The 9,580-nt window shown below is 38.1% G+C and overlaps 1 long non-coding RNA gene across 1 annotated transcript; it reads right to left on the minus strand.

Annotated features, from left to right (window-relative positions):
• Positions 1-343: 343 nt before the first annotated feature.
• LOC120075112 lies at positions 344-1,088 on the minus strand. The gene is made up of 3 exons (XR_005481190.1): positions 931-1,088; positions 501-558; positions 344-422 (listed from the first exon to the last, which is right to left on the minus strand). It is a non-coding gene; the product is annotated as an uncharacterized LOC120075112 (long non-coding RNA).
• Between the last annotated feature and the right edge of the window lie 8,492 nt (positions 1,089-9,580).

Genomic DNA, 9,580 nt, shown 5'->3' on the forward strand with positions numbered 1-9,580 from the left:
ATTGGAAAGATTTAGAATTTAACTTCAACTTAACAAGTAATGTGCTGATATTAAGAATTTAACCTCAGGCAGACTCTGATCCAAGGAGAAAAATTAATATTATAACCATAACCATATTTATATAATCATATGAAAGGCCAAATATTAATGAAACTTCAATCTGTCATGCACATTGAAATGTGCTATAATGTGATCAGAATACAGAAAACAGAAGTGCCAACTCATATGTAACAGTAACACAATCAAGATAACCAGCTTCTGTCAGATTGCAAAAGTAATCTCCATTCAACAGAATGAATGCATAATCTGATTATATGAAATAGGTTTAGCCAAGTAAATATACCTTATCCGGTGTCATGCCAACCTCTCTCTTGAACACTTCACACACTTGATTGTACGGGGATACTAGGCATAAAACTAACCTACAAGAACATAAGGACTAGTTTTCAGTATGAAATCTAAAGCAACAGAAGTTTCTGGATCAATATTAAACTGCATACCTTGAAACAGGAGGACAATAATGGTGTCGAAGACTATCAATTTCCCAAAGTGAACTTCCTGTACCAGTAATTCTTGTTAACAAGGATCAATCAACAAATATTAAACCACCACACAATAAACATAAAGCAAGAGGGGACTTTATGTGCGAGAGTGAGAGTGGAGGTATGAGCGAGAGCAAGAATGGAGGGACGAGCAAGAGCAAGAGCAAGAGCGGATGGACTTTATGAGCGAGAGCTAGGGATTTGGGCGAGAGCCGAAAGGGGAGGGATTTAGCCTTTAGGAGCAAGAACGAGAGGGATTTAGGCGAGAGGGGAGGGATTTGGGTAGAGATATATATCTAAATATATAAATAATATTTATGAAAACAAGAGAAGTTGATGCACATGTTATAGAATCTACCTATAACAATTAGATTAAAAACAATGCTACCTTCAATCATAACCAATATATTATGATTTCTTTCTTCCGAGGGAGCATTAGCTCGACATCAGATTTCATTCTCCGAAGTAGAAATGGTTTCAGTATTCCATGCAGTTTTGCTACCATCCGCAGGATTGGAATATCTGAATATGGCACACTTATGTAACAAATGGTGCTGGAAAAAATATCAAAAGAATTACCAACCCAGGCCTTTCTGTTCTCTTGTGTTTCTTCTTTTTCTTCAGCTTGACACTTTCCAGAGAGACATGAACTAACAACGAATCAAACATCAATAAAGTCTTTCTCCATATCTCTTATGCTCTAGTATTCCTCTCTCCCCTAAGAAGTACAAATGAATGACGAAAAAAAAAATGTATCGCATTACCAAAACTCTTAGAACTTTGTGGTTTTTTTAGCTGGTTTATATTCAAAAACACTAAAATCTAGCCAAATAGCATTACCTCAGAAACAGATTCAAATCCTTCATATTGCCTCAGAAACAGATTCAAATTCTTCATTACAGCTGGTGACAATCTGCAAGGAAAAAGCTCAAACCTAGATTAAAATTGACGTGAAAAATATCTAAAAAAAGGAGAATGAAAATGCAGATTGAATTACCTCAGAAACAGATTCAAATCCTTCATATCTCTACCGATCTCTCTGTTCTTTCTTCAATTTATTTTTTCAATCGTCGTTGGAATCTTCTCAAAGCATCGACTATGACTTTCGCTGCTTGTTTATCAATGGCATCGAGAGTACGAAAAGATACAAAATCGATTTCAAATCGGTACTACATGGACCGGCATTGTCGACCTATCTACGGGTTCTGCCATTTCTCATTGGTTCCACATATCTCTTACTTCTCTACCTCAGAATCAAATTCATCGAGTAGGTGTTTTAGTGAGTGATGATTCAAGAGATTGGATTTTTTGGCATTTTTGATAGCTTTCGGTTTCAGTTCTCTTCGCCATCTACGAAGGTTTGTCTGAAATTTGAAAGAGAAAAGAGAGAAACAAAATGTAACCTAATATCATTTTCGTAAGAAACAAAAAGGGGGGGGGGACTGGGGAGGAGGTGGTTGATGGGGAAAATAGGGTTTAGAAAAGGGATAGATAGGATAAATAGGGATAGAAGTGGGAAATGAAAAAAAATGAGGGGGAATGGGTTTTGGTTTTTTTTTTAAGGAAAAAAAAAAAGAAAACCAGATCTTTAATGTCGATTTTAAACCGACATTAAATGTATACCTACAATGTCAATTTAAAACTGACATTAAAATCCGCTTTAAAAAAAAACAAAACCGACATTATACATCCGATTTCATTTTTTTCAACCGACATTAAAGCCCAAAATTCTTGTAGTGAAATGAAAGATTTAGGAAATGCACAGTATATTCTTGGGATCCAAATTGTTCGGAATCGCAAGAATAGGACACTAGCCATGTCTCAAGTATCTTATATAGACAAAATGTTGTCTAGATATAAAATGAAGAATTCAAAAAAGGGTATGTTGCCTTTCAGACATGGAATTCATCTGTCAAAAGAACAATGTCCTAAGACACCTCAAGAAGTCAAGGATGTGAGAAATATTCCCTATGCCTCCTCAGTTGGAAGCCTGATGTATGCAATGTTATGTACTAGACCTGACATATGCTACTCAGTAGGGATCGTCAGTAGATACCAGTCTAATCCTGGATGTGATCATTGGACTCCCGTTAAGAACATCTTAAAGTATCTCAGGAGAATTAGGGACTACATGCTCGTGTATAGTGTTAAGAATCTGATCCTTACTGGATACACGGAGTCTGATTTCCAAACTGATAAAGATGCTAGAAAGTCTACATCTGGATCAGTATTCACTCTTAACGGAGGAGTAGTAGCGTGGAGAAGCGTAAAAATGACTTGTATAGCTGACTCCACAATAGAAGCTGAATACGTAGCTGCTTGCGAAACAGCAAAAGAAGCAGTATGGCTGAGGAAATTCTTGATAGATTTGGAAGTTGTTCCAAATATTCTTCTACCCATCACCTTGTATTGTGACAACAGCGGTGCAGTTGCAAATTCAAAATAACCTCGAAGCCATAAAAGGGGAAAGCACATCGAATGCAAGTACCACCTTATCCGGGAAATCGTACACTGTGGTGACGTTGTAGTGACCCAAATACCTTTTGAGCAAAACATTGCTGATGCTTTTACAAAAAACCTCACGGCTAAAGTTTTTTAGGGTCACCTACAGAGTTTAGGTCTACAACGTTTCTAAACTAGGACAAGTGGGAAATTATGTTGGGAGTGAATGCCCTAGTTTATTGTGCTCATATGTAATATTAATTTCTCACAGTTAAATTCAGCATCGTTTGATCCTACTAGGAGTTTTAGTCCAAGTGGGAGTTTGTTGGATTTTATGTCCTAAAACTCATAGTTTGTAATATAATATTATTGTTCAATAAAGCTGTGATTGAAAATCTTTAGTAACTTTAAATTCTATATTCATGAATCAAATAAACTAAGGATCCAAGGCTATTAAGTTTAAGTTTGAACTTTATGTAGTGACATAAATGTGGATCAAGTTCAAATATATAGCCAAAATGGTCTATAGTATATGAATAAGGTTGGGCGCCTTATTCTGGGGACACCATGGAAGCGGCCCATTTTGTAGTTAGTACAAACGATGTGATCCTAAATTGTTCATGTGGAGACATGAAAATGGGGGCATCCTATGTAAAGAGTTTATATAAGACTGAACCATGAAATAGTCACTTTTTACGTTCTAAACGCCGTTTTATGTATAAAATTGACTATTTCGTTAATTGATGACCTAGGTAACTTAATCTTAATCCTGAGCTAACCATGAACTGTTGTTCACTCGGAATTATCCTTAGATCTGCATAGGTGAGGACAACTTATTATCGCTGGCCTAATAAGCCTCCCATTTTCAGGTGGATAGTTGGGAACATAGGGTGCAAGACGGAATTCACTCCTACCCGTTATAGGGATAGTAGATAGGTTGTTCCCTTTAGTACTAAATCCAGGTCTTGAACAAGGGGCCCCACCCTCTCCTTGGCCCGAGAGGGGTTCGGCTTATAGGTTGGACCCTAAACCAACAGTTCATTAGAAGATCAGTGGAACTTAAGGAATAAGATGTAGTCTCGGGAGTAAAATGGTTTTTATGACCCAGCCGAGATTATGAACAACCTGTGAAGGATTAGATTACTAATCATGTTTATATCACATGGACACAAATATATCTATAGTGAGGGGAGTGCAACTACGGGACTATAGTGGAATGACCCGTGAGTTAAAGAATGTTGATTAGCTCAATCTAAAGAGTTTAGCTAGCTAATCTCGGATCGTTGGAACCCATGATCTATAGGTTCATTAGGTTCCCCTACTAGCTCATATGGAATAAACTTAGAACAGTATGATAGAATAATTCGAATTGTTCGAATTAGGTGAAGAGAGAGAAACCAACAAGTATATGTGATATAGTGGTCAGTTTTTCAGTTTAGAGATACAACTTTAATATTTAAATGTGATTTAAATATCGAGAATATGAATACTTTCATATTCGAAAGCTCGGAAATAATGAAATGGTCAAAGATGTAAAACGTCAAAAAGTTGATTTTTTACTTTGAAAAAGTCAAACTTTGACTGACCTTATATTCAAATGTGATTTGAATTTTGAGAAAATAAATGCGGATTCATGCTCGGGAGGTCAAAATTAGTCAACACAAAAAAAATCATAAAAAGTCAAAATGTTGACTTTTCGGTCAAAGTTTGACTTTGACAAAATGACTATTTTGCCCTTTGACTAAAGTTAGTGGGAAAATCCAAACTTTTGTTGGATAATTCTATTAACAAGATAGTGGGCTAGGTGTTGGCTTATAGTGGAGACATCAAGCCCACTTAGATAGTGGATTTTGAGATGTTGGATTTTTATGAATTTGTTTCATGCAATTTTGCATGACTTTTACCTATAAATTTGGGCTTTCAATTTGGATAAAAGACTTTTAGACATTTTGCCATAATTGGTTTCTAAATTCGGGCTGGAAAAAATCACCATTTTTTGAGAAAAATTGAAAACCCAAACCCAACCCAAAAATCCATCTTCTATTTCCCATATCTTTCTCTCTCTTGGGTTTTTCATCCATCGGGTCCCACAACCCGGTTATGCATCCAGAGGATAGTAGGTCAGCTCTAGTGGTTGTCCAGTTCATGTTCGAGCGGAGATAGAAGAGTTTAAGGAGCTTCAAACTTAATAATTAAAAAAAAAAAAACCTAACTTAGGGTTGTATGTTTAATTTGTGCAATTAGAATAAAATTGTTCCTCATTTCCGCTGCGCATGCCTATTTTTCCGACAATAACACTCTTACTTAAAGATGTAGGGTTGTATATCCTAAAACTCGTAGTTTTGTAAACAGTAAACATATATGAAGTTTACGCAGACAAGTATTGTTGATTGTTTAATAACTCTATATCCAATAAACTACGAACTCTTGACTATTGTCATGAATACTTGGACTTTATATGGAGACATAAACATGATCAAGTTCGAGTAAAATAGCCTAAATCATCTATAGTGCTTGGATTAGGTTGGGTACCTATTTCTGGAGATACTATTGAATACGACCCATTTTATGATTGTTATAAATGTTGTAAAGTGTCATAAACAATGTGATCAGTTCGTTCATGTAGAGACATGTGAGTAGGGGTGTTCTACACGATGAGATTGTGTAAGATAGACCATGAAATAATCACTATTACGTATTAATGCCGTTTACTGTTAACACTGATTAATTTCACTTCTTGATGACCTAGATAACTTGATCTGAATCCCGAGCTATCTATGAACTCTTGTTTATTCGCGATTGTCCCTTGATCTACATAAGTGAGGGTAAGCCCAGCGTCGCTGCTCAATATGCCTACCATTTCAGGAATAAGATCGAGTAATGGTGATGAAAGTTTTGTAACGCAGATGTGTGATGCATGTCTGAGGTTATGCGTTTGTTCTCATGCGTCGGTGGTCATGCGTTGGAATGGAAAGTATGCGTTAATCTCATATCCAATGACCATGCGCTCCTATCACAAGTTTTCTTGCGTTCTTGCCAAGTATAGCGAGATCGCAAGTTTCTTGGGTGATCCGAGGTCAAACTCAGGGACTTATATCTAAATGGTATGCAGTAATGTGTATGCGACAAAGAAATAAAAGAATGATGAGGGTTATGGGCCAAGCACTACTCATACTCCTAGCTAATAGATTAAGTGGTGGAAGTATGACTGAGGGGTAGAGACACGACAACTGTTAACGCGTAGTAAAATGCAAGGAAAAATAGATAAAATGGCGAGGATGTCTTCACTGCAACACTAAGCTTGACCGCAAGGGCAACCCCAGCCAATGCAAGCTATGCGATCATGCTATACACATTTGACGTAGACGTATGCGATGTATATGCGATAGTGTCGAGAAGCCTATTTTTAAGCCTCTACATTTTCGCTCACGTGCTCTCACACATAACAAGATGACCACATACCACCATATCCTAGTTAAATGGTGCATACACTGTGTAGTAGCAAACGAAGCTTATTCCTAAGTTCCCCATTCTTGCTTCTGCAATCCAATCCGCTCTCTCGAGTCTTAGATTTGGTTATTAGACTACTCTCCCAAGTATGCCTAAATGATGAATGATGCGCTCATAAGACAAGGTAATCATATAAACCTGGTTGGCGTAAGATTATTCCTATCTCTAGTGAACACTTACTTACATTGCTTAATGCGATCAACTACTTACCCTCCTGGGCAGTTGGTTACTGTCGATTCTACTCATAGACAAGCATTGTGTCCGCTTATAGACAATCGTTGCTACAACTTCACACTAAACAAATAAAGTTTTCTCACAACACTCGTGCAACACACACCTCCTGGTGGTTTGCTACATGCTTCATATTCCTATGTTGCATGATTAAGCTTGCGATACTCTAACAGTCTTACTTAGTGATGCAATGAAAGTGAAGGATGCTAAGTAAATGAAGAAGAAGATGGAATTGAAGGAAAATATAGAAATGCATTAATCACAGAATGTATTAATTTCTTAAGCCAAAATGTAATACAATACAAGGATAGAAGAGATATGGAGGGGTGGATGGAATCAATGTCTTGCTTCCATCATATGTGTGTCAAGGTTGCTAGTGGTGCCATGGATGGGCGGTGGAGTTGACTCCCTCGAGCTCTAACTCCAGCAAAGGCTCCGGTCGTCACTCGGAAAGATTGAAGGGATGAAGAACTCTCAAGACTATCTTCTCACGCTTTGGTCTGGATCACAAGGATCCACGCGAAGGTAGAAACTTGGATGATTTAAAATTCTGCTCTACGACTTCTATTTATAGAGCTTGATTACCGATAACATTTAAGGACTTGCTCTGAATCTAACACTCACGGTGCGATGGTCCTTTTATGAATCTCTGTTACTAACAGCGTGGTAGTGAAATGTCAACATCATCTTTTGATACTCTCGAGGTATGTGTTCATGCTTAGTTTTTGGAGTATCAACGCATTCCACTACCCTTGCGATCATCCCTCTATTATGGTTATTATTCTGTAGCCGTAATCTCTATGCGATGACCGCATTCACTTGACAGCCACAACTTCTATGCGATGGACGCATGCGGTTAATGGCTGCAACATCCATGCGTCGAACGTATGCATTCGCCTCTGCAATGGAGAGATTCCCCGCATGCGGTCATCTTTGCGATAGCATGGCTTCCGCATATGCAACCGCTTCCTGCGTTAGCTATAAAGATAGACCATTTAACGCATAATAACGTATAAAAGTGGGTTAGCCGAGATTCTTAATGCCGATCGACGCAAACTCGTTTTCTCATGAATTCTTAATATAATCGCCACATCTTCTACTTAACAGCCCTCATAATTCTAAATAAAAGGCCTATAATGATGTGCATTTCTGCCCATCATCACACCTCCAAACTTAGAATCATGCTTGTCCTCAAGCATGCTTTATACTCAAGAAATTCACAATTCACCCTCAGGCTGTTCTTTGTGATGACTAGCTCTCAGAATATAATTTACTCATACCTTTAACCATGGCAGCAATGCTCTCATCCACTCCGGCAACTTCTTCAAAGAGATATTTTCTAAGCTTAAATCCAGCAAGCCTCTGCTAAAAAACTTTCTACTCATTCCCCACAACTTTGCGTTTAGCTTATAAGAATGCGTTCATTCAAAACAATTCAAAGCCTTGTAATTGGTTATTGGAATGCGGCATTGAACCTAGTTACACTCTTCGTTCTGGCTTGCCCGCATGTGTGCCATGCGGATAGCCAACTTCGGTTGCGTGCCATATTCAACTCAACTCTTGTTTTGGCTTAATTTTGCACCAGACAGAGGAGTTGTGCTTATGCGTTGATCTTGGTCACTTACTTTCGTTTTGGCTTGCCCCCACGTGTGTCATGTGGACATCCAACTATGGGTAAGTGCCTTTCACAACTTAACTCTTATCAACATGGGTTTCTCCATTCTGTTGATAAAGGAGTTTTTATTCCCGAAATTTTTTTTTTGAATAGCATCACAATGTAGTGAACATATTTCTCCGAGACCGCTACCACCCCCAAACTCAGAGATTGGCAACACTCTCGCCGCAAACCTAAAGACAAACTCAACAGGAATGCGATAACAAATGTTTGAGCAGAGGTTTACACATAATAAAACTTAGACTGTCAAATTTTGAAGAAGCTATTAAAAGTAAGGTGAGCCTTGCGATGTTTAGTTAGTGGATGTAGCGAATTATACGTACCATCATAGATGCATTGCAAAGGTAAGAAATCAGACAAAGAGAGGATTCTTCTGTTGTAATTTCGAACCGAGGAGAATTATTATCACACCTACAAGGAGCAAACGCACCGCATCTAAGAAAGCAACCACATATCCAAAACAACAATTATTAAAATAAACTAACTAAGAAAGCAAGGTAAAGATAGAGTAGAAAACGTCTCTGAAGAAATTGGAGTGATGTCACCGCAAGGAGTCTTCCATGTAGGAGATTGCTCTCAACTGCTTAGGTCAAGAAGCTTGCCCTGACCATTGGAACTTCCGACAATTGGTGGGCACATGTTCGGCTGTCATGTGCTTAGAACTACTTTCAGCTCATGCAACTGATTGCCCTTCTATCTTGGGGTCAATATTGACTTTCAACACATCACCTACACTTCAATATTGTTTGCAGCTTGGTCGCACAAGCTACAATACTCCCAAGGTAAAAAGGTTGCTTGCAAAAACACAAAACTTAACAAACTATTAGCTGCCAAGTCCCCGGCAACGGTGCCAAAAACTTGGTGATGAAAGTTTGGTAATGCAAATGTTTGATGCATGTCTTAGGTTATGCGTTTGTTCTCATGCGTTGGTGGTCATGCGTTGGAATGGAAAGTATGTGTTGATCTCATATGCAATGACCATGCACTTCTATCACAAGTTTTCTTCCACTCTTTCCAAGTGTAACGAGATCGCAAGTTTATAGAGTGATCCGAGGTCGAACTCAGAGACTTGTAGCTAAATGGTATGCGGTAATGTGTATGCGGTGAATAAATAAAAGAATGATGAGGATTATGGGCTAAGCACTACTCCTACTCCTAGCTAACAGATTAAGTGGTAGAA

The sequence above is a fragment of the Benincasa hispida genome, chromosome 4 (genome assembly GCF_009727055.1).
Source record: "Benincasa hispida cultivar B227 chromosome 4, ASM972705v1, whole genome shotgun sequence".
NCBI lineage: Eukaryota > Viridiplantae > Streptophyta > Magnoliopsida > Cucurbitales > Cucurbitaceae > Benincasa > Benincasa hispida.